A 27,485-nucleotide genomic window follows, 5' to 3' on the forward strand; every position below is an offset into this window, starting at 1 on the left:
ACACCATCCAACTGACTTTCCAAAGAACCCTTAAGTTTCCACTGCATATAGGTTTTAAATCTCACCCAAAGGTTTATATGACTAAATTACTATAGCATTTTATCACATGAATTGTGGAGAAAATGTAAATAAAAGTACATTTCTATCTATGTTTTATATAAATGTTCCAGAGAGCAACGTGGAAAAATTGTTGGATTTAGTTTTATAATGTGTGTTTAATAGTATGGAGGTTAAAAAAATAACCTACATTTCTCTTCAAGTGTAGACTTTCTAAAACTATTTTGTAACTCAGAAACTATTTTTTTTTTCATGTTTACCAATGGGCAATGCTTCGAAATCAGCAAGGCGAACAGGAGAAGAAAGCTTATTGGTAGGTCACCCTATTGTGGCAGTTGTAAGGGACAAAAGAAATCTGTGAATGTCTGGATTCTTTGGGAGAGGAGTGGAGAAAGAAAGGTTAAAGATAACCCATGTTTTGGAAATGACAGGAAAGTACCTGGTACCATGCTGAAAGATAGGATAAACATAAGAAGGACCAAAGATGGGGTGAGGAACGGTGGTGATTTGAATGGGAACAGTCCCACAGCCTCAAAGATCTGAGAGTAGCACTATTTACAAGGATTAAGAGGTGTGGTCTTCTTGGAGGAAGTGTCACTGGGGGTGGGCTTTGAGGTTTCAGAAGCTCAAGCCAGCCCCAGTGTCACTCCCTCTTCCAGCTGCCTGCTGATCCAGATATAGAACTCCTCTCTTGGCTCTTTCTCCAGTACCATACCTATCTGTGCACAGCAATGATTCCCACCATGGTGGTAATGGGATAAAACTCTGAATCTGTAAGCCAGTTCCAATTTAATGTCTTCCTTTGTCAGAGTTGCCCTGATCATGATACCTATGCACAGCAATAGAAACCCTAACTAAGACAATAATCAAGGCATAGTAAAGGCATGTATGACAAAACCACAGTCAACATTATCCTAAATGGAGAAAAAAAATCAAAGTAATCCTATTAAAATTAGGAGACAGGGATTTCTACTATTCCCACTTCTCCTCAGAATAGAAGGGAAAGCTCTACTCATAGCAATAAGGAACATCATCATGGAAGAAGGAACAGAAAGATGCTAAGAGGTAGAGTACCACGAAGTCTGCCATGTGTGTGCCTCTTCCAGGAAGTTCTGTATAAACTGTTACTAGTCTGAGTAATGATGTATTGTATATGCTTCTTTATGCATTTGTTCAGTGATGAGCATCTTTTATATACTACATTTCAATGTATAGGTCTTCTACATTCTTCATTTATTCCCAGCCTATTATTTTTGCTATCATTGTAAACATATGTGTGTTATTATTTTGGGGTTTTCATTTTCATGTGTGGTCTTTATTTGTTGGGGTAAACTCTATATTTTTACTGAGTGCTTTTATCATGATAAGTTGCTAAAATCTGTCAAATCTTGTCTCACATTTATTGATACAATCTCTTGGTGTTTCCCTGCATTCTTTTGAAGTAGCATATCATATCAATTTGTAGTTATTAATCATCCTTGAAAGATTTTTCTATTGGTTTTTCTATGCTTTATCTTATTAGTTTTGTCTTAATGTTCATTATTTCATTCCTCTTTCTAAAACATTAATTTTTTTTAGCGTCTTCCTTTTTTAGTATCTTCAGATACAGGGTTAGTTTGAGATGTTTCTCTTTTCTTAGTATAGGCTTATACTCACTGTAGAAATCTCCTGCAGAACTGTCTTGACATTTACCAGAAGCTCAGTGAAGTGTCTCTAACACTGGGCGTTAACACCATACATTCTGCATCATTCGAACCAGATTCACAAGTCTGCAGAGTCTGTTGGCAACTTAGCATTTAGCAGGTTACTAATGCCAACAATACCTAAGGGTATGATTCCTCTGAAACAATATTGTAGCTTACGCATAGAATTAGTTAATACAGCATTCTTATAATTAAATACTGTGCTATTTTTTTACATTTTTGGTACATGGTAACAATTAGTACTCTTAATAAGAGTTTGCTTCAAGTGTTCTATGGCCAATGACAAAAATAAAATACCTGACACTAATTTGTTGAATACAGTTTTATTAAATTTTGGTTCTCTAAGCATAAATATTTATATATGTGTATATACCTGTGTATATATAATTATATATTGTATGTGTGTGATAAGAGAATATGATTTACTTCAATCTCCAGATTTCTTTATTATCATTTTGACAAATAATGAATCTCTTGATCAGAATATTTTTAAAACTTATGAGACATTCTTTCAAAAATAATAAGGTTTTTACTGAATATGTAACTGAGCTCAATTATAGAAATAACAAAGACTTTTAGTTAGAAAAAAATGTCATCCTTAAATTTTTCAAAAAATCACTCAAATACATCATTTGTATCAAATTTTTCCATCCAGAAAGTTGATAGTTGTGCTTTGGAGAATTTGGTCACATGTTTTCTTAGAAGTTTGAAAAACTAACATAATTTGGTTTTTAGAGAATCCATGTCTTGTGAAACTGTGAATTATCTTCATCGCTAAAGGCAGTCTTAATTAAATATATAATCACTTGTAGCTGAAATTACCACAACTGAAATAGCAGATGCATAGCAAAGTCAGTATTTTCTTGGTTCATTTTAGGGAAAGTTTGTGCTTGAGAGCATTTCTGTTTATGGTTCTGTGTAACTATCGTACAATATGCCTTAGCTAACAAAACTGCAGTGGGAAATAATTCCTAGTATATCCTGACTAGTTATTCTCTAGCCATGAAATTCTATAAACTTGGCAATGATTTCAAGGCTGTGAGTCCAGAAATGGTTCAAATACTTGATAACATTTTCTGAATTACAGAATTAAGGCTTCATTAGGAGACTCGACATTTAAACTACAATGTTAGACATTTTTTGCCTTATTATGAAAGCGTAAAAATAAAATAGTTTAGCTGCTCTATTATCTTCTAAGACCACCATGAAACATTTGGAAAAGAGCAAAAAGCTTAGAGATTAATTTCTCACATTTTCTCTACAAAATGAGAAGCCTCTAAAATACTGAAAATATTGGTTCCCTACAGCCACAGGCTCAGGGGTTGCACTTCAATATTTACCTAGAAAGTCTGCAAGATTGTCATCCTGCAAGACCATCACTTTATCTGGAGCCACTCTCCATAAAAATAAAATATTGCTCATTGGATTTCTACTGTTGTGATAAAGACCATGACTGAAAACAACTTAGGGATAAAAGTGATTGTTGTACTTTAGTGTTTCAGATAACAGTCCAGTGTGAGGGGAAGACAGGAACCCAAGGCAGGAACCTGGAGGAAGGAACAGAAGCAGAGACCATGGAGAAGCACTGCTTACAAGGTTTTTCTCCATGACTGCCTCAGCTTGCTTTCTCACCCCGTCCAGGACTACCAACCCAGGGTAGCACAGCCCACAGTGATCTGGGTTCTCTGACATTAACTAGTAACCAAGAAAATGCTCTGCAGACTTCCTGACAGGCCAATCTGATGGAGTCATTTTCCCAATCGAGCCTCCTGCACACAGAGGATTTTAACTTGTGTCAAATTTTATCATGTTTAATAAAAAAATAAAATAAGGACTTTTCACTAATTCAGTTATAAAGATTAAATTCCAACATCATTCTAACAAACTTTTTCAAAATATTTCCAGGTCAAGGTTCTAGCAACAAAAAGGTGTGTGTGTGTGTGTGTGTGTGTGTGTGTGTGTGTGAATAAAAAAACCACATTACAAATATGAATATCATAAGCATTACTATAATGAAATATTAGATTCCAAAACTCATGGTAATTAGAAATAATGGTCACTTAACCATATTCTATCTTTGCCTAGGTTAATTTTGAAAAACAGAGGATATGTTTGGTGTAGGTCAGTAAAATCCATAGCAAGAGGTTCCCTGTGTGGCCCTGCCATTTTATCTTCTTTGGTTGTTAACACCCACTGAGAAAATGTCCCCATTCCAGTAGTGAGAGCCAGCTTGCCTGTTTGGAGAGCTCCAACCTAATGAAACTGACCTCATCAGAACTCCCCTCTGCATTACCTGCGCACATCACTAACTTACTGTCACACCTTAACCAACAAATGGCAAGCTTTCAATGCAATCCCTGCTCAATTTATTCTTAGTGTTAGATTTCAATGCCGAGTTGAGATACTAGCCCAGTCAATGTTAGCCAACCGAAACCAGTTGATCATGATCCCAAATCCCTTTGGATATTCTCTCAGAGTCTACTCGAAGCAAGAGCATATATATTAGTTTTTTTGGGAAAAATTCTTCTAAAATAACAGTATCCATGATTACTTCTAGTGAAAATCTTCGCCCACATAGTAAATAAGAACCAACCAAGTGGAAATGTAGGTGAATGGGTCTACCACTGAAAAGAATGAGGTGATGGGCTTACAGGTTTGCCAGGCTGGCAATGCCTTCATAATAAAGAGGCAGGAGGGGAACTGAAGGTCTCTTGCCAATGAGATGCTTTTCAAGGAAAATACAGCATGAGTCACATACGGAATTTTTAAGTTATTCAGCCGGCATATTTGAGAAACTAAAAAGAAATGAACTAGTTTGCATTCTATTATTTTCTTAACAGCCTGGCTTGTTTTTAATGATGTGTATCATTTTTAATTACTTGTGTGTTTATCTGTGTGTGGGTACGTTTGTGTGAGTGGGGGTGCCCTTTGGCACACAGGAGTCATAAGCAGTTGGGAGCCACCTGACATGGGTAGTGAGAATCAAGCTCCCATCCCCTGGAAAAACAGTATATGCTCTGAACCAATGAGCCATCTTCCCAGCCCTTTAGTCTGAATATTGTAATCTAATATATACAAACCCTGTCATTTCACATTACAACCAATATTTTAAAAGTTGATGCATTTTCTTTCTTCCCTTTAGCATCGCGTCTTTGAAACCCAAGTATGCTTTGTATCTATGCCATTTCTCAGTTTTGGCCACATTTCAAACCCTCAGTAACCACTCGAGTCTTGTAGGCACCACACCAAACAATGTAACAATCAGGAGTCTTTAGAAACCTGTCAGTCTCGCTCTTACTCTCTTACTCTCTTGCCTCGAGCTTCTCCTCACCCTTCCTCCCTTCTCTGCCCCCTCTCTCCACGTGGTCATGGCCGGCCTCCACTTCTCTCCTCTCTCTCTCCTCTTTCTCCACCATCTTCTCCTGTTTCTCTCCCTACCTTTGCCCTCTGCCCTGAATAAACCCTCTCCCCTTTGGAACCGTTAAAAAAAAAAAAAGCAAAAACAACAACAACAACAAAAAACTGTCAGTCTTCCTGACAAAGTCTAACACAGGATAGAGGAGCCTCTGGCAGAAAGCCAACTCCCCTTGACTAGGTTAGAGTGGTCATGACAAGTCCCTGAAAGTTACCCCAACCCAGCCCTAACTTAAGCCTCAGGTCTGTGGGCATCTGACCTCCTGTTGAGCATCCTTGTGAAGGTTTAGCAGTTTTGGTCATTGACCTACAAAATAAATAAACCAGATGAGTCATGAGGCCAACAGCCTATAACCCCCAAACTCCCAACGCTCTGGTGGGAACAAAGGAAATTGGCCCTATATATCCTCAGAGCTGCCAAAGCATTTTACGGTCCAGCTGTGGGCCTTAGCACCTTGAGTCTGCTGGGAACACACAGGCCAGTAACAAGCCTGGTCTTGGAAGAAGAAGCATTTGGGGCAATTTATTGTCTTTCAGTTGTTTTTGAAAATCAATGGAGCCTCATTAAGGAAGGGAAAGGGTTGGGCTCCCCTCCGGTCCCTTTTATCTTCCTTGGTGTTTGGACAGGTGCAAAGGGTAGAATTATCTGGTATATTTATAGAATTTTGACAGTGGAACAAACCATTACGAATTCGACCTTTAAAGCCAATGAATGGGGGGAAAAAGAAGCTTTACTTTGGAGACACTAAAAAGCACTTATTTCTCCTTTTCTCACCTGTAGAAGCTTTCACAGTATTTGAAACCTGACCTTTTTTTTTCCCAGAAGATACCTTAGGTCTGGTCCTCGCTGCTCCCCCATACCAGCTTCTGCTACAGCCTCCAAATTCACCTTTTGACCATCAAATCAACTTCTGTCAGCCTCCCCACCAGACCACCATCAGTAGGCCCATGAATGGTCTGCATCTAGACCGCCTCCACTTGTGCTGTGACTAGCAAATGAAAGTGTGAGGTTTGCCTCTTTCAGTACTCACAGCTCTTTGGTGTAGAGATTAATTATTCTCATTTTAACATTCATGGAGAAACCTGCAGGTCAGGTAAAGCACAAGAATAAACAAGTGGTTACAGCAAGTACTGAATGTTGATCCTGGGCAGACTGAGTCTCAGTGCAAGAACAGGAGCTGTCGTCGAACCATTGTAGCACACACGGCCCTGCGTATGCTGTGGAAACATTGTGTAAGCCTTCAACACACTGCCAAGTAATAACAAATGAAGTGCATAGGAAGGTGAATGCCACATTGGCTTAGAGCTTGCATGTCTGCTAAGCTGAACAATGAAAAATACCAGGCTTGTAGTTCCCATCGCCTTGAAAGTCAAGTCATGCATCTGTGTCAAGACCTTCCTGGTTTTCACAAAACCCTGCCCATGGCTTCTTTCAAACACATCTGTTTGAAATGCTGTATCTTTGCATTTTCGGAGCTGCACAGTGGATAAAATTCCTTGTTGCTCTTACAGAGGACCCTGAATGGTTCTTAGCACCTGATAGCAATCAGCTCACACTGTGTGCAATTCCACTTCCAAGGGATCCAGCACATCTCTTTTGGCCTCTGGCACCAGGCACACGTGTGGTACACTGACATATGCAGATAAAATATCCATCTATATAAAATAAAAATAATTTTAAAAGCAGTTTTAAGCTCTATCTTAGATGTCTTTATTTACCCCAGATATAATGGATCTTTCTTTTGTCTGTTTTCTTAAAAGGACTCTTAATGACATTAAAAATTCACTTACACAATACACAGTGGCAAAGTTTTACATATGTGCTTATCTTTGTGGTTGTTAAGACCTTTAAGGGTCAGAGGGGACAAGTGACAAGGGTAATGGGACCTAGGCTGAAAGCTGGAGTTCCAGTCTTCACTAACGATTTGACTGTGGCCAGGTCAATGATACCCCTCCAGTTCAACTAGTTCCTCTCTGTTCAACACACAGTAAGGATAGTAAGGATAAACATTGGGCACACTTCTCAGGGAGTCTAGACAGAGGAAAATGAATAGTACATCATACAGCAACCAACAGAAAGTTCTTCTTCACCTCTACATTCACCTCGCCATTGTGGAAGGTCTTGCCAAATGTTCCAGACCGAACTGAGCAACGTGAAGGGTTTGTATCAGCAAAACTGGCTTTAGCAGACAGGGCTTTGTGGGGAAGTCAAAATCATTCATGTATGCCTTGTATATCCTTTCTCTCAGGAATCACTAGGTTGGGAGAAGGATAAGAAAGGGTACAATAGCTGACCAGCAAGAGAAGCTCAAAGGATTCAGCACACACTTTCCAGGATTCACGTCTCTCCTGGACACCAAATACCTGGGGAGCATGTGTTACTCGATTTATGTCATTTATTTTTCTCCAAAGTGCTTAATTTTATACGACTTTCAATGTATTATGATAAACTAATTTTTAGGATGATCATTATAATGTTTGGGGAAGCTGAGTCACTCCTTCTGGCTCATGTCCCTATGAGGCACCACAGTTTGATGTGTCCCCTCCAGATCAAAGGTGCGGAGACTACTGTCTTCAGTCTGATGGTCCCAAGGGGTGTGAGGGCTGTGCAGCTTCTCTCCTGTGAATAGAACTAGGTGCCTTATAGACAGGAGGAAGCTGGTGGAAGGTAATTCCTTCTGATCCTCTGCCTGATGAGGATACAGTGCTCCTGTTCTCCAAGGACACATCCCCAAGGTGCTGAAAGCAGCCCTTACCCACCAACAAGCATGCCTGTGCTTCTGTGTTATGATTCTCTCAACCTGAAGATCTATGAGAAAATGCATTGATCATAGACTTCAGCTGATCATAAACTAACAGCAACACAAATGAACAGAGCCTTTCTTAAAAGCAATTAGTACAAGCCCACAACGGAAGCCAAGATATTATTTTTTTTAAGTTGCCCTCAATGCATTTTATTGACTCTGGCTAACTCACATCTACAGAGTCATGCATATATATATACATGATATCATATTGACTTTTTTTTATCAGTTCTTTCAGTTATAACTGCCTATGAACCATGACAGGCAGTATTTAATAAAAGCTAAAAGATGTAGACCACACATCATTTGACTCAATGGTCATTTTTAAAAGAGAAGACAAACATTAAATTTCATTTGTCAACTTAGATTTCATCCATTATGAATGGTTCCATTTTACTAAGGATGACTAAACAAGTCTTCACTACCAAACATTTATTGTACTTTGTTGTTGTTGTTGTTATTGTTGTTAGAAATAGGAAAATTTATTCTGTGACAAACTCATCCCAATAAAAGAAATCAAATGAGTTCCTCCACCAGAGCAGAGGTCTTCTGCAAGTATAGCATGTGGTGATCCAGGTCTACTGTCCTATCTCAGCCTCCAATGTGGTGATCCGGGTCCACTGTCCTATCTCAGCCTCCAAAGTAGCTTAAATTACAAATGTGCACCATCTCACTCAACCTAGTAGCTGTCTTAATTTCACAAAAACTATTGCTAAGATGTTGGTTTGGGTGAATTCCGAAGATGGTGCATATGAGTTAGTTATGCTACCAACAATATTTTCATCTTCTGCACCTTCATCTTCAACCATCCGTTGATAGCATCTGCCACTATGTCCTATGTGTTCTGCTCAAGGAGGAATGCAGAAGTTAGCTACCAATTCCTTTATCCTGGCATTGACCGCTGCTGATAGGCTCTGGAGAGAGTCCATGTAGCATGATGCCTCACAGGACATTTGCAGCCACAGTGGCTCCTCGTCACACTTTATGTACTCGTCCAAAAGCTCCATGGTGACCGCTCAGCTTGACCAGCATGTCATAGAGAATCCTGAAGCCTGGATTTGTATGTTATTCATCCTTTGGAATCTCTTGATTCCTATTGTCTTTCCCTGACTTAATCCATCCTATTCATTGGGACTTAAAGGCAAGTTCAACGTCATTAAAAGCCAAGGTGTTTGTGGTTATTTGATTACCTCTATGCAAAGATGTTCAAAGACAGAAGGGACTTGCATCTTGGGGTGTATTTGCATGTACATCTCAGGAGAAGACTGGAAGGAAGACAGTGAGAGGAAGAGAGGGTAAGACTCCCCTGGGCTGCTAGATCACGACTTGACCAGTTCACAGTAGAGGATCATTTCCTCGATTATTCTGACAAACAGATATAAGTCATCAGGAAGAGATGATTTCTAGGTTGAAACCAGACTTGAAGACTAGAGTGCAGTTTTCTAATTCTCAATACACATGGTTTCATGTTCTCATGCCCTCATGGATTATTCTATACAAAGGCTCGTCAATAAGGAGTCCACGGACAGGGATTTGTTTTACAACTTGATCTCTCTCTTTTACAACATTTCAGCTTGAAGAAGCCAGAGACACCCCCCACACACACACTCTTCACTCCAGCAGACACCTCTGATAACCACATTGCCATATACCATGGCTTTTCTAGAAAAAGAATAAAAGGACTAGAATTATCAGGAATAAAAAGGTGTAAGTCTCATTGTCCCAAATGTCCTGGGAATAGCTTTAATGGTGAGAGTGAATATGCAAAATAGATGCTTTAGCAGATACTATCGTGCTAGAAATCATTCAGTCACATTAATAACACAAATAATACCTTTTAAAGTTAGCTTTTTTTCTTTGGTTTTTTCTCCCCTTTGATATAAGGTCTGATGATGTAGCCCAGACTGGTCTTGAATTCAGAATCCTCCTGACTGCTGAGGTTACAGGTATGTATCATTGCACCTATGCAACTTTTCCTCCTGACGTAGAAAAGGCTCTGGTAACCAAGCACAGACATCAAAAACAACCGACTTTTTAAAAATGACATTAAAATTAAAGTGACTATTTAACATACTGAAGTTGCTTATTCTCATTGGAAATTTCATGGACAGTAAAGGACACGAAGAGTCTTCACAGCCTAGCCCTTCTAATTATTTAATGACAAAACAAAATTCACAAAGTGATAAAAAGCAAATAAATTAATTCTGCAGCACGATCAAGTTATGTAGGGTATAGCAGCTGACGAGGCGGAAAGGTTTCCTTTTTAATTGAAAGGGAAAACTACCCTTTCTCAGTAGAAACCAAAGGACCTGCTACAGGACATGAGGAACCCTCTGTCCACAGCGCAGCCGTGACCGGACACATTTGTCAACCTCAGAGCGCTGCCCCGCCAGCTACTTCTCTCCTCAGCATCTTGACGTCCCAGCCTCTCCCATCCTCACCCAATTGCACCTCCATTTTGCAGCAATTAACTGCTTCAGCCTCCCCATGGCCATCAAACCACTTTACTGTTAGTCTTCACATTATCGCCCTCAGTCAAAATGTCCTGCATCCGTTTATCTGGTCATTCTGCATTTTAGCTTATAGATAGAGCATCACTCTGCAGCTAGCAGTAGGTGAGGTTAGGATGTACAAAGCAAAATAGAACGTAACTCTGTCTTCTCTAACTGTCCGTTCTAACCGGAAAGGAAGGGTGGACATAGGAGTATTGGAGTCTATACTCCAGTGAGCCCCGAATGTTAGAAGTGGGCGTGTGCTTGGAGAAGGAGGGGCCTACACTGAGAACAGAATGAGCCAGAGAATCCAGCTGAAGAGGGGATGGGTAAGACCACACTCTAAAGGATCCAAAGTGAGTGATAGAATACGTTCCAAGAGTGTGTACAGAAAACAAGCTCACGACACGTCCCACTGCATAGCGAAAACAAGCACAGGTAGAAAAGAGCCTCCTTCGCCTCTGTAAATAGTGTCTGGTCCATTCCGTTGATCAACAAGGACTTGGCTAACAGCTTCAAATTCTCCATGTGCTCACCTTCTAGCGTGATCCACAGACACAACTGCCACCTCTGCTTCGGTATCTGGCACTCATTACCTTCTTGCTGCGGTCAAACACAAGAGCACTGGTGCTTCTTATGTTTCTCACCCACATGGAACGCATTTCCCTGGAGAGCTGAGTATCTTTCTTCTAGAGTCTCTGAGTGTCACCAGCATATACAAGAAACTCCAAACGCCCCAAAGCACTATCTTAAAATAAACAATAGATCTACATAGATTTCAAAACAAGGCATAGAAACGGCTAACAGCTGATATTAAATTATTTAACATTACTGATGAACAGGGAAATGCAAATCAAAACAAAATATGATGTTATTCCAATAAGAATGCTGATTATTAAACACACACACACACACAAATAGCAAGTGCCACTGAGGACATAGAACAAGGAACCCTCACTCACCATGGGGGCTAGTCTAACCTAGCACAACTGTTACTGACCCTCGCTCACCATGAGGGCTAGTGCAACCTAGCACAACTGTTATTGGCCTTTGTACATCTTGGGGATAGTATGATCTAATACAAACAGTACTGACCCTCACACACTGTGGGTACTAGTGTAATCTAGTACAACTCTTACTGACCCTCATACACCACAGAGGCTAGCGTGATCTATTACAACCATTACTGACCCTTGCACACCTTGGGGCTGGTATAACCTAGTACAACCACTATGGACCCTCACACACTGCCGGTAATAGTGTAACTTAATACAACCATTGCTGAGCCTCGCACGCCCTGGGGGCTAGTGTAACCTAGTACAACCATTACTGAGCCTCACAGACTTTGGGTGATAGTGTAACCTAGTACAACCATTACAGACCCTCACACACTGTGGTGGCTAGTATAACCTAGCACAATCATTACTGACCCATGCACACCATGGGTGCTAGTGCAACCCAGTACAACCATTACCGAAGGCTGCATGAAATGGGAACCAAAAACTAAAAACAGAGCAAAGGACCCAGCACTTCTCCTACTGGTTCTATATAACAAAGGAAATGGGCCCAGTGTGCTGGAAAGACAACTGTCCCTGAACATCTACAGCACCAGTCACAGAAGCCTAGATATAGAGACAATTCATCCACCAATGAGAAAAGGAAGCGGGGTAGAAATAGAGACAATGTGAATATTCATCAACCAATGAGGGAAGAGGGCATGGTACATAGATATGCCCCCAAGAGAATGAAATCCTTCCATTTCTGACCACATGTATCCAATTGGAAATCATTATGCAAAGGCAGATAAGTCAGGCTCAGAAGGACAGATCTCAGACGGTCTCACTTATATGCAAAATCTAAAAAACTGGGATCTTATAGAGGTTGACAGCAAAACTGTGGGCACCAGAGCAGAGACTGAGAGGATGGGAAGAGGGAAGGGTGGGGAGAGACTGATGAATGGGTATCCATCGCGGGTGGATAGAGGTGAGAAGCTCTGGGGTGCACAGTAAAGGGACTGGTGGACAGTGATGACACATATATACATATATGATGTAATATATAGATATAAAAAAAATATATATATATGTATATATATATATATATATATATATATATATATATATATTGTCTACAAAGCTAGAAGAACTTTGAATGTCTTATGATAAAGAAATAACAAATGAGGAGATAAGCATTCAGCCCGTTTTTAACATCACACAGGTGTTAAACATCACACAATATCCCATAAATACACGGTTTTATGTCTTATATATCAGTTAAAACAAATTTTAATTCAATCAGATAAATAAATATCCCTTTCTCAGAAAAGGTTTTCCAGGCGGTCGCCCGGTGACTAGTGGTTCACAATCTCCCACTGTCACTCCCTGCTGCTTTAATCTCCCCTATTCAGCCTCTCTTGCAGCATTTGACAGCCATGGATTTGCCCTGCCTGCCTTCACTTTTCTCCAACACGAGCTCCACACAGCGGGAGCTGTGTATGTCATCCCAGGATTGCCTAGCACAGAATTGGTGTGCAACAGACATTCTATACTTAACAAATCAATTAAGTGACAAAGTCTGAGAATAGCTTCTGTGCAGGTAGCGGTTTAAAAATGAAAACAGAAAAGACAAAGACAGCCATCCTGATGGTGGTAGAGGCTAGCTGCTCCTTTACTATCATTATTAAGTTGGAGTTAAAAGAACAGAAAATCTTTGTTCTTTTCTTCACACCACACACCACTCCACCCAAACATATAACCACATCCCGTTCTATACATGAAGGCTTATGCATGTTTTTACATACAACTTTTTAAATACATTTTAAACTTATTTTGATATCTGGACTCATGCAAGAATCTATATTTTTCCAAGAAATATAATCAAAAAGACTTGGTTTCAATAACAGTGTTTTTTCCTGTGTGCCAAGGACTCAAACCTGGGCCTTGATGACACTGAGCTAGCTCATTAGCCTTTGAGACAGGGTCTAAGTGGCTCATGCTGACCTTAAATTTACTCTTGAACCTCCATCCTCCTGCCTCATACAGTCTCTGAGAAACTGGGATTATAGGCCTGTGCTGCCAGGCTTGTATTGTTAACTGTATTTTCAATTCTCAAATATACTATTGGTATGCTCTATTCTGTTGTATTGGCCTGTGGTCTCTTTGATCCCAATAATGACTAATGAAATTACATTCTTCTTTTTTTTTTAATCTCCACGTAAAAAATAAGCAAACAAATTTGAAATGTATTTGTAGTAAATAGGACTTTAACTTCTTTACTTAATTAAGTCTTTGCTTTTTGGTCTCAGATATGTTAGTGATCAGAACAAATGTAAAGAAAAGGGTGGGAGAGACACAGACAGAGTTTAGGAGGAGATGCTCAGGTTCTCCCAGAATCATAGACGTGATGTGACCTGTGACCTGTGAAATCAGCATAGCTGGGCAGGAAAGATGAAGCCCACACTAAGCTACTGCAGTGTGACCCTCATGTATGTAGACAACAGCTTGGGGAAATACTCCTGTTTATTACTGATGCTGACTTGTGTGTCGTTGTTATTGTTATTGCTGTTGTTGTTGTTGTTTTTCTTTTTTTCATTGATATTTTCAAAATATCTCTGGAAACACCTGTAAAGTATAACTGAAACCACTGATCATTCTCCAGTATGTCCACTTAATGAAACCTTATGCAGAATAGTCAGTAACAGTATGGAGTAGAATTAAACATTGTGTGTCACAGAGCAACTTTCAAAACTAAAGTTCTGTACAGAAAGACAAGGCCTAAAGGGGTTTCTGTAAAACAGTAATGGTAGGGGTGTTTAGGTGGCACGTAAATAATAGGTTCTTTGGGTTTTTTCTGTTTTCTATTGTCAATTTTTTCCTTAACGCACATGAATACCCTTTATTTTGATGAAACAAATCCCCAAGTTAAACAAAGACGCCCATGACGTTACTCACTAGGCCAGCACACCGAGGCCCAGTTGGAAAGAAGTCCAGGCCGCGACGGGTGCAGGAACTCTTTTCTCCCCAACACAGCTCTCCCTTTGAGAACCAGCACGGCTCTGAGTAAGGAGCCATTGAGGAACGAAAAAATTGGGAACAGCTGGGCCAGAGTCAGAACCATGGCATGCATCCCCTCCCCTTCAAAGGCAGCTCTGAGGCAAGAAAGGTGAGCGAGAGTTCAATCTGAGCTCACGAATGAGTGGACTAAACTGTGAAAGAGCAGGAGGCAGCTGAGGGCACCACGCATGCTCAGTGTGAGAAGCGAGAAAGGGCAACCCCTGGCACCCGAGGTCTAAGTCACAGCTGAGAATAAGCTGGAGACGGACCATCAAACCCTGCAAGAGTGGTGAGAAGAAGTGGTTAACAAGGGGTATCGTTTTGAACTAAATCTCGCAGGATTTCAATCGTGTGTTCTAAATTTTAGATGTGAAGTTTGTTTTTTAGGTGTGAAGTTTTAAAAATGATTTAGTTTTATATAATGCAGGGGAGGTTGTTTGTTTGTTTCAATCATATAAAGACACAAAAGGAAATATAAGGCAGTATGCTGAGGGCGCTGCAGGGTGGACGAGCAGCTGGGGTTGGAGAGGTGGACCACTGCATCCCACATCACCATCCGTAGTATACACTGTATATTTGAGGATGAGAGGGTGCTTGGTACAGAGGTTAGGCATGCCAATCTTTATCCTGCAAGGTTTAGGAAGACATTGTGTTTCAAGGAGAGTGTCCCATGAGGACATTTAAGTTCCACAGAAAAAATTTCAGGGCATAAGAGGGAAGGGCATGATGGAGGGGTGACAGCATACAGGTAGTCAGGCCGGCCAGCTGATAGTCTTGTCTGTGAGAGAAACAGGGACACATGTAATTCTGAACATACCAAGACAGAATCAAATATGCTTCCTCGCAATATCTGATTGGATTTAAGGCCCACTCCATGAGATAGAATCCATACACAACACTGCGCAGATAGCCAAGAATCTGTGAGCAGATAGGCCAGGGATCTAAAGAAAAACCAAATACTACTACTTACTGGTCTACTAAATGACTCCTAATGAAATTCTTTCATACTCAGTGCGGTGGCTTAAATATGTTTGTCCCATGTGAAGTGTCACTATTAGGAGGTGTGACCTTGTTGAAATAGGATGTCCTTGTTGGAGGAAGTGCGTCACTGTGTAGATGGGCTTTGAGACGCTCTCTTCTAGTGTCCAGGCTCTGCTGAGTGCAGATCTTGGCTGCCTGCTGAAGACAGTCTCCTCCCAAGCGTGTGCACATCAAGATACAGAACTCTCAGCTCTTCCAGAACCATGTCTGCCCAGATGCTTTTATGCTTCCTACCATAATGAACTGAACCTCTGAAACTATAAGCCAACTCCGATTAAATGTTGTCCTTTATAAGAGTTGCATTGGTCATGGTGTCTCCTCACAGCAATGATACCCTAAAACACTCACTCATCAATTGATGCCTTGCTCTGTTGTATCAGAGAAGCTTCCTCCTGAAATAGAGAGACCCACAGCCAGACAATGTACAGAGAGTAAGAGACCCTAGAACACACAGTCCTTACTAGCATATCTCCATCCAATCCCCTGTCTAGCTCAGAGAACTCTGCAGAAGATGAGGCTTAAAGATTCTTAAAGAATGATAGATGACTCCGAGGAGACCAAGTCTTCTAGACATGGTAAGACAGATACATATTTGAACTCACAGAGACTGTGGCAGCATGCACTGGGCCTGCATGAGTCTGTGGCAGATGGGGTTCGGGCACTGACAGAGGAAGTGAACACCTGCCCCCAACCCTTACTCAGAAATTAACTCTAACTGATAACCACTATCAAAATGAAAAATGAGTTCTCTCCAACAGAGTTTCATCGGGGATACAAACCACTCTAGAGGGCAGGTCCCATGTCCAGCAGTAGGTAGCTAACACAAAAATGAATTCAGTGTCATCTTTGGAGGACTTTTTGTTTCATGTTTTGTCAGGACATTTTCTTAACTGTATAGGTCTACTTTTGTGTATTATATGATGGCTTCCAGTTCTATATTTTCATAGGATTCCTGTGTGGGCACACATGAGTGTCTCTGCATCTATGTGTTTCTCCTGCTTTTAATTTGGTTCCTTTACTTCTGTCTGTCCCATCCTGCCTTGTGGTTTTTTTTTATCTTGTTTTATTTTATTATTATTCTTTAGATGCACATTTGTTTTCTAAGGAGAGACAGGCAGAGTGTGGATTTTAACAGAGGTGGAGAGGACCTGGGGAGAGTTGGGGGGGGGGGGGGGAGAAGAAAATGTCAATAATATATCGTATGAAAAAAAAAGATGAGAATGCTTTTCCCAATAAAATAAAAATAAAAAGTAAAAACAAACAAATGAACAAATGCTTCCCAGGTTTCTGATACAATGATTGGGAGAAAGACGGTGGGGGAGCTGAGACAGACAGAAAAGGCGGATCAGACGCAGAGAGAGAGAATGTGGACTTCCATTGGGAATATACTAATTTTACGATGCCTAATTTGAAAATTTAACCAGAAGAGTTGATACTAAATCAGAAGCTCACAATAGATATCTGGCCTTGGGGCAGATTTACAGAACACTTGGAAATAGATGTGTATGAAAAAGACCATGCTCAGCTCTGAGAAACAAAAGAAGATTCAAAGCAGAATCCCGATGGTTGTCAACCTTGAAGGGCTGAGTTGGTCCCATGTACTAAGATCCTATGACTGGAAGGTAGAGAGGAAATGAATGCAGGGCCTCAGCCTGGGAAGCAACAGGTAAGACCTGTGGAGGGCTAAATAATAGAAAGGCTGAGAAACATCATCTAGAATCAGCTAGGATGGACTGTAGATTGACTTAGCTCAAGTGCCGTCTAAGGAATGGTGAGAAAGAGCTCAGAGACGGTTAGAAGTGCTTATCATTGAGTGAAGAAGAAACTCAGCTAATGGAGGCTGAAGACACACACAGCGCGGTGAGGTCCCCTAGGCTGTCACCTTTGGGCAGATGAGTAATGAATGACAATGGTAGATGTGGATGGATGAGTTCACGTCTCAGAACAGGAAGTCAGATAGATTAAGGGTCTCCAATCCCTTCCAACAGCACGGCTCCAATGACCTAAGGCCCTCCCACTATGCCTCACTTCTTTTTTATGGTTTTTTTTTTTGAGAATTTCATACATGAATACTCTATTGACACCATCTCCACCTCTTCTTTCCCTCTGTCAATTCCTCCCACATCTTCCCCCATTCCCTATCAAATTCATGGTCTCATGTTGATTAATTACTATTGATAAACACATATCCATACACACATACATGTATATAAAAATGCATATGTATTTATATAAATATATAAATATTTATAAATATATAATTATAATATATAAAATGCTCATATATTATATACTATAATCAATATATTATATAGTATATAATATATTTATTCATATATAATTAGCATATATAAATATATAAATACATAAAATATATATGTATTTAAATAAATATATATGTATATGATATATGTGTGTATATATATGCATATATATATTTGTGTATAAATTTATAAAGACCTGGTGAGTTCATTTAGTATTGCTTGTATGTATATATATATTTAGGGCTGACCACTTATGACTGGAAAACCTATCTGAGGCTCATCCCTGGAAAAGACTGACTCCCCCTCTCTCAGTAGCTATGTAATTGCCTGTTTATACTCCCTCACCACAGGTCCTTCCACGTGTTTGGTATATCAAGATATCCTTTCACCTGTGTGCCCGCGTGAACCATCATTTGACATAACTAACTTCCCAAAGAAACTAAAAGTTCCCACTTCAGGTATTCAACAACATCTTGGGCGATTTGACAGCAAACCTTGGCTCCTGAAGACCATTAACTTAGAAGAGAAAAATCTGAAAATACTGTAGCATAGACTTCTCTGTGTGTCAGCCACTGTTGTAAATCTTCAGAATCATAGTAACGTGCATAAAGAAGGGAAAGTCTAAAATGGGATTTTGTTTCTTACTCCTATATTTTCTCGAGTTGTGTAATTTTTAAATAATCTAGTTCCATGGGCAACAACTTAGGTTATTCATTTGCAGCTTGCAAAAAGCGTCACGTCGATATTCTGTTTAAGTAACTGACAGTTGGGGCAGGCATCATGTGGTTCCAGCTCATTATTATTTTATTGGGATTAAAATAATTAACTTATATACCTCATTTCCTCGTTGCACAAGTAAAACAAAATAAACAGAACAAACAGATCTCTTACAGAAAAAAAGAAAGAAAGAAACAGACTGGATTTCATGTCTAGCTATGCCAGATATCTCTGAAATACTAGTCTATTCTGCCTTCATTGGATTTCTGTTACAAAAATTAGGAGCCTGAATCTCAAATGTACATTACATACATTACAGACAGCTATTAAAATAAGTCAGGAATGCAGGAAGGAGAGTTCTCTTATAGAACAGTTTTTGTTCGTGCTCATATCTCAGACAGCTTTAACTAAAATGCAACAATCTAAAAATACATACGTGTTATTCTGGTGCAGTGAAATGGCCATAATTTTTATTTACTTTTAGTTTCTTCCTGAAGGCAAAAATCTGAAGGGAAACACCTGCAGACTCTGACTTGTAGTCTCTGACTTCTCTGGAAATACGATCCACACACTGGAGTTCGGACAGTTTCATTTCAGCTTGGGCGAAGGACTAATTGTAAAGGGTTTTTTTAAATGGCCACCTGTTCTTTTCCGCTAGCGGCAACAACCCTGCCTCCCTCCACTGCCGGCACCAGCAAGTTCCTTTTCTGAGCTTGCCACTGGCATCTCTGTGGAGGTTGCTCTTCTGGCCACTGTATAGGAAATGCCACTATTTTCCTGTGATGCCTCATGCCGGTACCCTGATCACCTGTCAAAGCCCTTTCACCCACACTGCAGTCATTGGCGAAGACACACAGTGCATGTTGTAGTCAGCTCCTTGGATCTCAGAGACAATTTTAGGATGGAAGCCTCCTAGGTTCTATATCTTGGTTCGTGAGGTAAGGGTATCAGCATATGTCTCACATGCACATATTTTATAAATCTGTTTGTATATAAAATGTAGTATAATAAATAACTTGTTTTCTCTCGAGTAACTCACAAATAAAAACAGAAGATAGCCCCTCCTTTGGTTCAACAATGTTAGGCATCAGCTTAGTGCCACATAGTCTATATCTTGCTAACAGGCTTGGTCATATGGCTGGCAGTCTAGAGAAAACAAAAATACAGGGTGCCAAAGAATTCATATGGAATTGTGAACTCTGATGGATTCTACAAAGATCAAGAACAGAATTCAGGAGCACACACAACACTCTCATCAGAGGCAGGTCTCCTCAGACAGTTACAGAACGGCTGAAGTTGGATAGCTGAGAAGTCAGTTCAGCAGCAAGAAGAGAGGAGAGCATCACAAGGAAGAAGAGGGATGAGCACGGGAACTCTAGGTGAGAGGCGGGGCATCACCAAGGGCTTGGCACAGATTGATGGTAACACTCACATTTTTAATGGTTTATCTGGATTGTCATGGGAAAGGCAGATTAGAGGGAGAAAAAAAAAAAGAAGGTCTGGAAGCTGTTTTAACAGGAACTGCATCCTTCTACACTGGAGATGATGAAGGCTTTGACTACAATTGTGACAACGTGGACAGTGGACAGGATCAGGTGAGCCAAAAATGATGTCTAGATTTGTGGCTTACATATATGAAGATGGGCATCATTTTCTGTTGGAGCAGGCACCAAAGGAGGTTACAAAGGAACCTAAGTTACGATTGGCCGTGTCGTATTGGGGGTGTTTGGGAGAACTTCAGAGGAGGATGTCAAGTAAGCCAGACATGAATCTTTCAACTCATTTGAATACTGAACATACAGGACATAATTGCAGCACTCGGAAGCAGAAGATCAAAAGAGAAATAATTTTTAGAAATAAGCCTTAGGAGGACTCTGGTTCTTGGATTTGGTGAAGAAAAGGAGCCAACAAAGGAGTCTGAAAAATGGAGGAAGGAGAACCTGAGAACTGCTCAGTCTCAGAAGACAAAGGGGACGATTGTTCGCAGAACAGAAGGATTGGCTGCTGCATAGTCAAATAAGTGGAAGGCGGAACAATGCTTTTCCCTGGGTCACAAATCTGTGACTTGAGCAGGAGGAGCCTTGGCAGGCAGGAAGAAGTGGAAGCTGGGCTGGAGGTGGCAAGGACTGTGGGGATTAACCTGATCAACAAGCGTTGATTTTTTTATGTCTACATTATTCAAGAACATGTGACGGGCGTTAATGATGTTCAGTTGCCCGGTACACCATAGGTTTGTTCACGGAGGGTGGGTGGCAGAGGAGGTACGTAGGGAGAAGAGATGGAAGGAGTGATGACGGGTGAGAGTGGAGGGCAGGAAGGAGGAAGGGCTAGAGATTAACATTAAATTAATTATTCAATGCAAGGGCAGACAGCAGAGCACAAACAGAGAGGCTGGCTGTGGATGCCAAGGCAATGTGTTACCTTCTGTTTAAGGCCTGAAGAGAGGCTGGCTGGGGCTGGCCAAGCAATGCATAACCTTCTGTTTACAGCCTGGAGCACGGATGACAGGAGACACTTTCTTGCATTTAAAGCAGACATTTATCTGACTCAAATTCTGTCCAGTGGAACACGCTGGCTGGGCCATTTAAATATTCTGTTTTAAAGTCTTTCATCTTGGAGGGAGAGAAAGGTGCAAAGAATACGAAGAGGGGGAGGGGGAGGGGAGACTCTATTGTAACTAGGAGATAAGCTTGCCTTCTTTATTATTTTTTTTAGCATGTAAACATGAGGACAAAGTAAAACAATACATATAATGAGGAATGCCATGATGAATCCCTGAGTTTCTATGCTAGCCTGAAAAATTAGCATTAAAAGAATAAGAAATGGTAAACACTATAGTAACTCTGTAGTTCCTTAGTAAAAGGTCTTTCTGGATGATTTTACTTATTTAGGTGCGTTGCCTGTTACTCTATCAAGTGATTTAAAACAAAATACATCCAAGTCTAATGGCACATGCCAGAAACTGAGTCAGGGAGATTGCTGTGAATAAAAGCCGGTCTCAAGAACAAACAGGCAAAGAAATAAATAGCAAATAAAGATGCACATTTTAAAATAGTCTCTATTTTTCTTGTTCTAATTTTTCCCTTTGTCTTCTAAATCCCTGAGTCCTCCCAGCCTGCTGGATGAGAAAGATGACTGTCAAATCCAAATACGATAAAAATGCCAACATTAGAAATGAGTTTCAGTTGCATAGACCATTATCACGCCTATGCTCTGATGTGTTTTAACCTCTTCCAGTGGAGAAACAGGGCGGGCTTCCAGAAGACTGGTCTTCCACCAATGATGGCAAGGAGTGGTGTTCTGGGGACTGAGCAAGGAGTCGGGGAAGAAAAAGAAGAGACAATATTTAACACATCACTGTCTTCCTGTCTCTTCCTCAACTGCTTCTCGTTGACACAGAAGAAACCGATGAGGGTAGAAGACGTGGTTTCTAAAATAAAAACAGTAATAATTATCACTTTCCTGAACTGATTTCCAGTTACAAACTATGATAAACAAGAGTTGTCGCACTGCCTGGTCACTTACAAAAAAGCCAACAGCAGTTTAGTGTATGGGCAACTTTTTTGGAGCTAACAATTATAAGCAAAGAATAAGACCGGTGACTCATCACCAAGATGTTCATTAGTCTTTCTTCAGCCTCAGCGATGCTGTTCCTATAAATAAGCAGTTCCTGACGCTCAAGACCCCTGCCGCTTAGCATTGGAAAGAAGCGCATGCGCACTTGGTGCTTATGCGCTCACTCCTCCTAAGTCCACAATTCAGAGCTCATCGGCTCTCCCATTCGTATAAGGTCTGTTTTTGCACCAAATGAACTCATACTTTCAAGATAACGTGCCTCACCGTCTCATGCTATACAGATTAAAATCTTGTTTTTCCTTTCTCTCAGTCTTCCCATCCTAGTCAGCTATCCACCCAATAAGACAGTGATCACTTTTGACTGACTATATAAAACCAGGTCTTTTACTCTTTCTGCATTCAGGATTTGTTAAAAAAAAAAAAAAAGGCAGCTCCCACTCTCTCCCTCCCTCTCCTTCTCCTTCTCCCTTTCCCCTCCCTCCCCCTCCCTCTCCCCTCTCCTTAATCTCTGTTCCTCTCCTCTGCCCTCTCAGGCCCGGTGTTAATATTGAAGGCACCCATGCATTATGACAGAGCTAGGTGGCATTCTTGGACACAGCAGGGTACCCTTCTGGTTCACTGTGGTGCCACTGACTCTGTTATATGGGACATCTCTGATGTCTTTGGTGAGAATCCTGGTCACATGGCTGCTTAGATCATCTATATACCTAACTTCAGCCCAGTCACCTTCTCTGTTGCCCTGTTATCTTTCTAATGGGGTCAGTTTCTTCTGGTAATCACAGGCTTAAACATCCATCGGCAGCTGTGGGGTTGCCACTCCACTTTCTGAGACTGCACAGTTCCAGGGTCACTCGGCAAATCCCCTGGAATCCTTTGTATCCCTTGGAACCTTCTCGTTCCATTTCATAGCACATTAGGAATCAAAACACGACTCAGAAACTCTAAATAGTGGCTCTTTTTGATGAGTTTCTTTGGTCGGAAAGTGACTACATCTTGGCTCCTTGAAAGGAGATATCAGATCCCCTCTTGTCTCTAAGAAAAAGAAAGAAGAAAAGAAACAAAGAAAGAAAAAAGGAAAAAAGAAAGACAGTTTCTCTAGCCTCTTCTACTCTCCTCCTCTTCCCATAGAAAGTGAAGCCTTGGGTGCCCCATCTCTTCCTTATTTGATATGACATGTTTTGTACCTATATGACATGATACTATTACTATCTTCTGATTGTAGAAAGTGAGAGATAAAGATATTTTTAATTTTAAAACATTTTTTATATTATAATTACATCAACCCTCCCTGTTTTCCCTCTACACACACACACACACACACACACACGCACACACACACACACTCTTCCTTAAATACAACCTGCTCAGTCTGTATAACTGTGTGTATATTTTCAGGGCTCACCGTGGTATTGGAAAACAACTGGTATGCTCTTCCTTGGAGAAGATGGTTTCTCCTACTCTCGTGTCTTATTTGCTGTGGTTCTTTGTGTAGGGCGGAGGCCAACCTCTCTCCTCCGTCGACGTTAATATTCTGTTGCTGTTACCTTTATTCAGCTCATGTCGGTGACTTAGGCAGCCATGCTGCTGAGTCTTTCTGGATGTAGCTTTTTACAAGCCTAGGAGACAATCTCACAGGAAACTCCTTGAGCCTCCGGCTTTTACAATCTTCCCACCTCCTCTTCCAGGATGCTCCATGAACCTTAGGTACTGGAATTGTTTTGTAAATGTTTGCATTGAGACTAGACTTCACAACTTTGCATTTTGGTGGTTGGTAGTTTTCTATGACTTCCATCTGGGGCAAAGAAAAGTTTTTCTCGCTGAAAGGTAAGGGCTAAAATTATCTGTAAGTATAAGAACACGTATTTAGACGGTAGTTAAGGGTTAGGTGGTGTAATAAAGTGGTGGTTGTAGATTCTCCTCCAACATCTGTGACTTTACTAGCCTTGGGTACTTGGCTAAGTTTCCAATACCATGTATGGTTCACCTCTTGGTGAGTGGATCTTAAGGCTAATTAGAGAGCTGTTGGTTGCAGCCAGAATATGTGTGCCACTATTGTACCCTTAGTATATCATGCCACAGTGGTCATCGGTGTAAGATAAAATTTTAACCAGCACCTACACTGCCTGTCTTCTAAATCTCAATTGTACTACAAAATTTCCTTTTGGTTATGACATACTGGAAATAATGCTTTCTTTGCTCTCCCTTCATGCACAGATGCATGTCTGCACAGGAGCTAATGGCAAGAGATAACTTAAAAACATATAAGTCGTGGGAGAGAGAGAGAGAGAGAGAGAGAGAGAGAGAGAGAGAGAGAGAGAGAGATCTGCTTTCCCAAACTGCATATACCATACTTCTCTAATCCTCATAACTTCAAAACCCTGTTTAATAGCGACCTCCTTTTTTTATGGGGATATTTTCATTACTAATGTTGTATATGGTGTCTCCTTCCTCTTGAGGCCCACAGGATTTAGTCAGTACCTCTCTTCTAGATTACTGTTATACCTACTACAGCTTACTAATTTCTATCTAATTTTGGCATCAATTTAACATTCTAAATTTGGATTTTTTTGGAAGTCACTGTTTGGGTCTATGTTTCCTCCTTGAAAGCAGATAATTAAAGAGGAATTTATTTCTCCTCAGCTCTAGAGGCTGCAGGTCAAGATGAAGGTTCAGGCTGACTCAATGTCTGGCAAGGGCTACTCTCTGCTCAACCTGTGTCCTTGCTTTATAAATGGACCACCCACTTCCTCAAGCCCCCTTACACACGCTGGAATCCCAGCCATGAGGGCTCTAAGCCCATCACCCACTTCCTGATATACCCAGATCTTTTTGTTTAGTTTTATTTATTTTTATTTACACCTTGAATGTTGCTCCCTCCCTGTTCCCCCCCCCCCAGCAGAGTTCTTCACTCATCCCCCAACCTCCAGCCCCTTCCCCTTCGCTTCTGAGAGGATCTCCCCTCACTCTGCATTCCCCTTCCCTGGAGCATCTAGTCTCTACAGGAGTAGGTGCATCCTTTCTCACAGAGGCCTGACAAGGCAGTCCTCTGTTACATTTATGTGCTGGGGGGAGGGAGGAAGGAGGGGGTCTCCGACCAACCCATGTATGCTCTTTGATGGGTGGCACAGTCTCTGGAAGCTCCCAGGGGAAGGCCCCCGATCTTAATACTATCACACTGGCCATTAAATATAAGTATTTGACTGGAGGAGGAGCATGCAGACCATGCAGACCATAATAACAGTCACTTGACCTCATTGGACCTCAATTTCATTATTCGAATAAAGAAGCTACACTGTGATGCCATCAAAGCTCTTCCCCGCTTTAATTTTTTCAGTTTTTCCTTATCAATGACACTGGTCCCAACGCATACCACCTCTCTGACTCACTCCTGCTCTGGCTTGCTACGCCAGCGCCCATTAAAATTTTTTCTACACAATTATAGAGAGCTTTAGATAAGTTATTTGTGGAAACTAAGAAAAAAGAAAAGAGAAATGACTAAGTTACTGGTGGGCACATAAAGATTCAAATAATTTAAACATGAAAATCCAGAGGTCTTACAATTATCTAGGGGAGAAGGCTCAATCTCTGTTTCGTTCTAAATTGTAAATCCCTTAATCCAAGTGGAGTTTAAAGGACTGCCCTTCCATTTGTCCCTATAATCTGTGCTTGGTATGGGTTCTTGAACCTCAGAAACAACCTACAGATTACGTCAATAATGAGATAAAATATCCTAAAAAGCAAGGTAATTATATAGCATCCCATTATATGACTAAGTTGTTTACATTTTTAATCAAGGTAGTAACATATTTCAGCCTTATGTTTAGCCAAAATAGAGATTTGAGAAATAGGGGTTCTTTTTTTTTCATAGCTTGTCAGTCTATTTTTAATTTTTAATAAATCACCCCCTGATTAACCAGGTAGTCTCTTAATTAACTGCGCCTCATAGATTTCTTCAGAGGCTTTAATTGCATCCTAGATTAACATCCAGAACACCTGCCTCTCCGGGTTTTCATGATTTCAGCCCTGAATCCTTTGACATACAGAGCCGCAGACATTGAGAATTCTTGTGGTTTTAAAGAATCGTTCCCTGTTCCATCTTTCTAACTGGACATCATCTGCTGTGTGTGACATGAGTTTTGTTTACTGAAGCTGTGGTCTAGCATCTTTCATCTTCAGTTAGCAATTTAGGAAAATGAGATACATGGCCCCAAAGCCAAGAGTATAAGGAACTCCAGTGTCCTGTTCTAAGCTTCTACGGCTCATACCAAACTATTATCATCTTTGAAAACAGAAAGAATGGCTCTGAGATTCTTCCCAACGTCAGCAAAATGTTTCAACATTCAAATGAAGGAATGAATAGATATAATTGATTTTTTCATTTTAATTCAACACAATTTTTCATCCATGAATTTTGTGTGTATATCCTAAGTATTCACCCAGCTGAAGACAAGGCAGGAAAAAAATTGAAATAAACTGCTCCCTTTGCTCCTTCGGATTTCTGCTGTGTTCCTCTTAACAACCGTAGGATAAACTCAAAACTAAAGCCTTAAAACATGATAGTTTTGCTTGTGAGTTGAGAAGCATACATGGTGTAATATTTAATGAAATCTAACTTTTTAACTCTGCTGACATATTGTGGTTTGACTGGAAGTGCGATACCCAAGCTTACTAATTTCTTTGGTGACGTTGGACAAATTTGATGAGAACATTAGTGTAGCCGACACTATTTCACCTAAGGAGCCAGTGGCACACTTCAGTGCTCTGAACACTAGGCCTCACTCCAAGCACCCTAGCTCCCCGGCAACATTGACAATTTATTCCTTCTCTATAAATAATCGTGTGGTTATATCGGACTTAGCAGTCCCATATATCCCCACCGGTACTCCAACAGTTTTGACACAATATTTTTTATTATATATTTCAGTAAAGATCTGCCTGTTGTACCTGACAGTTGATGAACTAGAATATTTTACTGTGCTTGTTTTAAAACAGGGACCACTCAATCAGTATAATTAAAGGGAAAGACTGCACATCATATGTGCCAGGTGCAACAGGAAAGTCATTCAACACTGGAGCAATACCAAGTGGGAAACTATACATGTCTGTAGCTAGGGATCTGAAATTTTCAATTCCTATTAAATGGCTCGTGGTGTCCTAGTTAACATTCACTATCAACTAGAGGCAGAGTCAAATGAGAAGGAAATCTCAACTGAACAAATGACCAGACCAGACTGGCCTGTGAGTATATCCATGGAGGACTGTCTTGTTTGTTAATTGATGTAGGAGGGCCCAGCCCACTGTGGGTGGTACTATTCCCTAGACTGTGGTTCTGGGCTCTATAAAAATAGGTAACTAAACATAAGCC

This window comes from Grammomys surdaster, unplaced genomic scaffold (assembly GCF_004785775.1).
Source record: "Grammomys surdaster isolate TR1022 unplaced genomic scaffold, NIH_TR_1.0 125878, whole genome shotgun sequence".
NCBI classification, from domain to species: Eukaryota; Metazoa; Chordata; class Mammalia; order Rodentia; family Muridae; genus Grammomys; species Grammomys surdaster.